This window comes from Hoplias malabaricus, chromosome 6, assembly GCF_029633855.1.
Source record: "Hoplias malabaricus isolate fHopMal1 chromosome 6, fHopMal1.hap1, whole genome shotgun sequence".
Lineage (NCBI taxonomy): Eukaryota > Metazoa > Chordata > Actinopteri > Characiformes > Erythrinidae > Hoplias > Hoplias malabaricus.
In genome coordinates, this window is record NC_089805.1 from 33,280,274 (window position 1) to 33,287,223 (window position 6,950).

The following is a 6,950-nucleotide window of genomic DNA, read 5'->3' on the forward strand; positions in this document are numbered from 1 at the left end:
TTAATTAATGTGGACAATCGGTAATTAAAAAGAAAAAGGAGAGCCCTAGACCACATTAATGGGTCCAAGAAAAAAAACTTAAAAAGGAAAGAAGCAGCATTACTGGAAAAAGTAATACCTAATATCTCTGTATTTTTCTTGAATAAAGGCCTTTCCACACCGAGTACGATGTTCACGCACGTAAAAAACGGATGCGACTTTTAACGCAGTAGAACTTTCACCGCGTCCGACGCGTTTTTTTGTTTTGTTTTGTTTTTTTTGTCTCAGCGCTCTGAAATCAGGGGAAGGCGCTGGAACAGGAATAATACATCGATTTATAGGAACAATGACGAATTTAGCCTTTTACTTTAAACGCCGCAAGTAAACGACAGATTGAATTCCCCCCAGGCTCCCGATACAGAGTTCAGCAGTGTTCTCAAAGGTGACTGGGGGAGATCGAGTCTCTGCTTCTGCGTGTAGCTCCTCTCATTTAAAGTGATAATAATTACGTTAAATTACGCATTTTAGTTCTCAGCGTTTTGGTTATTTTTTTTAGCTTTTGTGTTCTGCTAGAAACAAGACAAACTGTTCAGTCGTCGTCGTCTTGCTCGTTTGTTTATCTGTAACCATGACAACGGCACTCTGATTGGTCGGCCTGATAATTAACGTACCCGTCAACGCAGAAAATAGAACAAGAACGAATTCAAAATCTGACGCAGCGTCGCAGTCCGTCAGTTTCAGACTCGGTGTGTGGAACACCTATAATATAGCACTACGTCCTTCTTTTCGTGCGTAAATATCAGACTCGTTGTGTAAAGGCTTTAAGATGTGTTGGGAATTGGGGCATTCATGGCTTCTTTAATTTGTTTGTGGGGAGTGACGGACGAGGTGGTTGGTTCATGTGTATGTAGCAGGAGGGGGGACCTGCGTGGGTCCATGCCCAGGGGCCCATGATTTATTAATCCGTCCCTGGTAGCAGGCCATCGGCATTCTCAATGTATTGCTTAAAGCACCTGGTGAGTTTATCCACTGCAAAGTCACACACTTCTGAACACCCGCGGGGCCTAACCCCTTGTTCCTCTGTGCTCTTTCTTATAAGCCTAATGTGTTTCATTTAAAGTAACAGCACTGTTCTGAATAACCTTCCAGGTTTAGTGAAAGTTATGTTTCTGCTTCTTCATAGGTTGTTTGGACATGCCCTGTATGTGAAGTTGTTTAAATGGTTCTGATTAGCTTTTTGGGAAATTGCCTCAGTCAAATGAGCCAGAGAATCCTAGAAAGCACAATTGGCCTCACTAAGTGGATGGGATGGCCTTCTTTCCCCCCACATCAATCAGTGTCATACTATCCAGTTTGCTGGCATAACGGATCTGGGCAGTGTGTTTTCTCTTCCAAGCTTGTCTCACTCTCTCAGCTTAGTAGCATGGTGTGATTGAGGGAGTCTTAGCTAGTTAATGGATGGACTTAGTGAATACCAAGTTGGAATGAAAAATTATAGAGATATTATAATGTAAAAAATAAATGAAATAAAAAAAACTTCTCAGCGCACACTCATCATTCACTTGCCTTGTGTTAGGCATGTGTGAGCTGAGTTTAGAGTGTTGCTGGAATGGAAGACGCAGTCAGAGCAGCCTACACACTGACACGGGAGGTGCTGCAGACTTATATATAGCGAGCCTTTGTTCTAGCCTCTGCTATCAGAGAACGTGGCGTGGGCTATTCCTGAGAACTGCCCGAGACGTTCTAGAGCCCAGGAGAGAGCGGCACGTGCTGCTAATGGGCCTTTACTGAAATATTGAGCGAGCAGCTTGCTGCAAGACATGTAATGTATCAGTCGATAACTACATCACACAGCCAAAAGTTTTTGGACACCTGCTCGTGAAACATTTCATTTGAAATCAAGTGTGCTTGGGAGTTTGTCTGCCGTTGCTTCACTAACCACTTCTACCATTCTTTGGAGGCTTTACACTAGTTTTTAGAACAGTTCTGTAAGGATTTCAGTTCATCCAGTTCTTCCCAAATGTATTCATACGTGCTCCAGAAAAATGACAGTGCTGGGGGCACTGAAACTTAGCACTGTGCATGGTGACCTTAGGATCATGTGGCTCTACAGAAGAACATTGTTTTCATGCTTGTCTGTGGAGATTATACAAGCTATGTGAGCACAAATTAATGTCTATGTCCAAAATGTGTTCAAAATTTTAAAATCCTTTTAGTCCCACAGTGGTTATAGAAATTCAGTGTTACAGCAGCAAAGGGACAGTAAAGTACTCAGTAATAAAAAAGAGGTAGCAAAGAAAAACGTAGTATTTTTCATAAAATTATCATAAACATTCATTCATTGTCTGTAACCCTTATCCAGTTCAGGGTTGCGGTGTGTCCAGAGCCTACCTGGAATCATTGGGCGCAAGGTGGGCATACACCCTGAAGGGGGCACCAGTCCTTTACAGGGCAACACACTCACACCTACAACTACGGACACTTTTGATTCGCCAATCCACCTACCAACGTGTGTTTTTGGACAGTGGGAGGAAACCTACGCAGACACAGGGAGAACACACCAACATACAGATAGTTACCTGGAGCGGGAATCAAACCCACAACCTCCAGGTCCCTGGAGCTGTGTGACTGCGACACCTACCTGCTGCGCCACCGTGCTGCTCTATCATAAACATAAATAATGAATATAAATATATTTTACTGTCTATAACCGATAGTAAAAAAAAAATTGGTTACAGTCTAAGCGCATTTCACTCGGTCACTCTGCTAAACTTATGTTAGTTCAAATGACTATCCTGCTTATGTTTGATTATTGGGATGTTATTTACAGGTCAGTTTGTAAAAGCACTCTTCAGAAACTGGGCACACTGTACCACTCTGCTACTTGGCTTGCCATAAATGCTCCTTTTAAAACACATCAGTGCTCTCTTTACTCCTCTGTCAATTGGCTATCGTTACACACCCATCGCACTATCTACTGGTACTCACTTATTTATTAAACCTTTCTTGGCCTGTCACCTCCTTGTCAATTATTGCAGTTTTCATGTTTGGTTTCTAACACTTGTGCTGCCCGTTTCATAATGCTGTAAATCTCTAAAACAAATATAAATGTCTTTCAGTCAGCTGCAGCCTAAGACTGGAACTCACTGCAAAAACTACTAAGATTGTACCCTGATACTATCTTAGATTTTTTTTATTGTTTTTGTATTTGTCCTTATTGCTTTAATATTTTTTTGTTCTTATGCAGGGCTGTGCCATATCAGATCCTTCGCAATAATATCATCATCATTTTTAAAACGATAAAAAAAAAAAAATCTATATTGTGATGTTCTAACATGTTTGCCTACACTCTCAGAAAAAAAGGGTATGGTAGAGGTACATTACATTCTTTTCACCAGAAGAAGAGAAAAATATTCGTAATTTTTCAGTATAGAACTGTGCCATATATAAAAAAAAACATAAGTCCTGGAGATAAAATCAACACAATTTTAAAATCTACAATTATATTAAAATAAGGTAAAATTATATTCCCTGATTAAAGGTACTATATGTGCCCTTGAAGGTCCCACAACAGTGACCAATTTTCTGACAATGTTTCGACGTCATGCAGTTAGCCATAATATGGAATAAGTTCTTTACATATGTCATTTAAGCACAGTGAAGTACAGTGGAACGTGGCTCTAAAGCCACCTGGAGGTTGTGGGTTCAAGTCCCACTCCGGGTGACTGTCTGTGAGGAGTTTGATGTGTTCTCCCTGTGTCCATGTGGGTTTCCTCAGTGTTCTCCAGTTTACTCCCACGGTCCAAAAACACACGTTGATAGGTGAATTGGCGACACAAAAATGTCCATACGTGTGAGTGTGTGTCGCCCTGTGAAGCACTGGTGCCCCCTACAGGGTGTGTTCCTGCCTTATGCCCAGTGATTCCTGGTAGGCTCCAGACCCACCGTGACCCTGAACTGGATAAGCGCTTACAGACAATGAATTAATGAATGAATGATAAAAACACCCATATATCTATTAATTCCTAAATAATCAGAGAAATGCATACCAAACCACAAATTAACATCATTAAATTATCGTTCTAATTCTGGAGATTCTGGGTTCATTCTTCTGTTAGATGTGAGTATTCCCAAACTCAAACTGTTCTTTCGGAGCAGCAGCAGCATCCAAACGCCCAGGTCACCTAGGAGAGAGAATCTGATATCCACACGCTCTGCAAATCTGTTTAGTGGGGAGGGTGTACAGTCCTCAGGGAGATGCAAGCGTCTGTTGCGAGGAGCCTCTGCAGACTGTGGATTTTTTGGCCTAAAGCTGTTTGAGGATTGAAATGTAGGACAAATCGGACGTGTTCCTCTTGAGAAGCCAAGGCTGTGTTTTCTGAAGTCCATTGTTAATGCGTACTCTGACCGCTCCCACTTTGAAGTGCTCCCACTTGAAGAGTGAAGAAGGGAGCTCAAGATGGGTGAAAACAAAAAGGGCAGCTCAGACAGGAGGGGGGAGCTTAAAGCAAAGCGTTTTCCCTCGACTGACGTCCACCATGCTGCCGTGTCTTGTTTCTCTCACCAATTCCTCCTCATTCCCTCCTTGAGCTGTCTGTTCAAAGCAGCTCTCTGCCTTTGTTGCATGGAGGATGACTGTCAGTTTCTTAACTTCAGTAGGTAGACTTTTGCTGTTGTATAACACAGATTGACTTTGAAACAAAAGCCCAGTGAATTAGAGAGAGAGAAAGAGAGAGAGAAATCTTTACATCACCATGAGAGACACATTCGCTGACAAGTAAGGGCATGTCTGTGTGACAAATCAAATCAGACTCCCAGGGAGGGTACAGCATCTGCTATAAATAAAGCTCTCTGCTCTGAAGATCCATCACACAGGTTCTGAGGACAGACAGGGGTCTCTACTTGGTATTTAATTTTCATTGAGAGATATGGGCATAGATAGAATTGCAAGATACACTCCACGGCCAATATCCATCATTTATTTAGAAACAAAGGTTGTTTTTCCCCTTTCTGCAGTGACAGCCTCTACTCTCTTTGGCAGGGTTTTTACGCTAGATATTGGTAACACTGTGGTAAGGACTTGATTGCATTCAGCCACAAGAACATTAATGAGGTCAGTACCAATGTTGGATGATTAGTTCTGGATCACAAACACTGCTCTAACTCATCCCAGAGGTAATGGATAGAGTGCCGTGCCTCAAGAAAATATATTTCCTGCACTTCAGAGCCCAGTGCTGGCATGTGGTTTATACCCCTCTGGCTGACACTTGGCATTGGGCATAGGGACAGGTTCATGTACACTTCCTCCAAAGCATCCCATTTAATTAAGTAGCTTAATAATTCTGAAGAATTTAATAGGACCATACAGTGCTGTGCAAAAGTTTTAGGCTATTTATCTGAGCAGTATGAGTTTGTTTAAAACCCCTAATATTAGGATAAACAAATAACATAAGTAAAGTAAGCAGTGATAATCTGTGCGTGAATGTGTTTTAAATCCTGACAAATTTGATTTATTTCAGTAGTCCCATTCAAAAAGTGAAACTATTTTTCATTAGATTTTCATTAGTTGTCAGTTATAATCATCAAAGTAAAAGAAATAAACACTTGGAATATATCAGTCTGTGTGTAATGAATGAGTATAATTTACAAGTTTCACTTTTTGAATGGAATTACTGAAATAAATAAACTTTTTCATGATATTCTAATGTTATGACCAGCAGCTGTATATTAGACAAAGATCCAGATTTGGCCTTGTAGCCTTAAAAGGAATGGTCGGATCACTGTGGGGATTGTTACTGATACCACTGATGATAATCACATTGCTACAAACTAGTGTTAATTTCTGTATTAGCCACTTTGGATAGTGAGACTTCCATGAAAGCTTTGAAGTAATATTAGCACTGAAATGGTGGAAGCTAATGTTACTAAAGGTAGAATAAAACCATCAGTCACTAGTGGATGGGTAAAGCAAAAAAAAAAGCTTATTTAGAAGAAATTAGGCTCTTTCTTGGCAAACATGCTATTTAAAATCCATCAGCAAAAGCAGCCCTGGACAGACGGAAATGAAACGAGTGCAGAGAATGTGAGTGTCATCTGTTATCTTCAGTTCAAGACAGAGATGACGTCTCAGCTGGGCCGAGCTGGATCTTACGTAATAAAATTATTCTGCCCTGTTAATCTCACCCTTCGGCTAATGACACATATTCTCATATCCCATCTTCCCCAACCACAATCTGCAAGCGTTGTAATCACTGCAGAAAAAGCAGTGTTTAAATTCTATTATTCAGTGAGCCAAACAATGAGTCTTTTACAGCAACACTGGGTGCTGAGTGTTATTCTCAAGGTTTGCTCCTGAGCTGAGACTTCTGTCAGTAGCACAAGATCAATAATGATTCATTTGAACCCTACAGCCAAAGAGTGAGCCAGAGGCAGGAGATGGACATTTTTATCAGTTCAGAATGTGTCATCAACAATAAATGCATCCAGATACACCAGCCCTCACTCACAAACATGGACAAATAATCTTAATATAAGTGATGAACTACATCATACATTTTGAATAAATCTTTATAGCATACTGCACTTTATCTCACTTATATCGCACATAATGTGTACCATAACTGGTCAATATCTGCCCTCCTTAATACATTCATTCATTCACTATCTGTAAGTGCTTATCCAGTTCAGGGTCGTGGTGGGTCCAGAGCCTACCTGGAATCATTGGGCGCAAGGCGGGAATACACCCTGGAGGGGGCGCCAGTCATTCACAGGGCAACACACACACATTCACACCTACGGACAATTTTGAGTCGCCAATCCACCTACCAACGTGTGTTTTTGGACTGTGGGAGGAAACCGGGGCACCCGGGGGAAACCCACGCAGACACAGGGAGAACACACCACACTCCTCACAGACAGTCACCCGGAGGAAACCCACGCAGACACAGGGAGAACACACCACACACCTCACA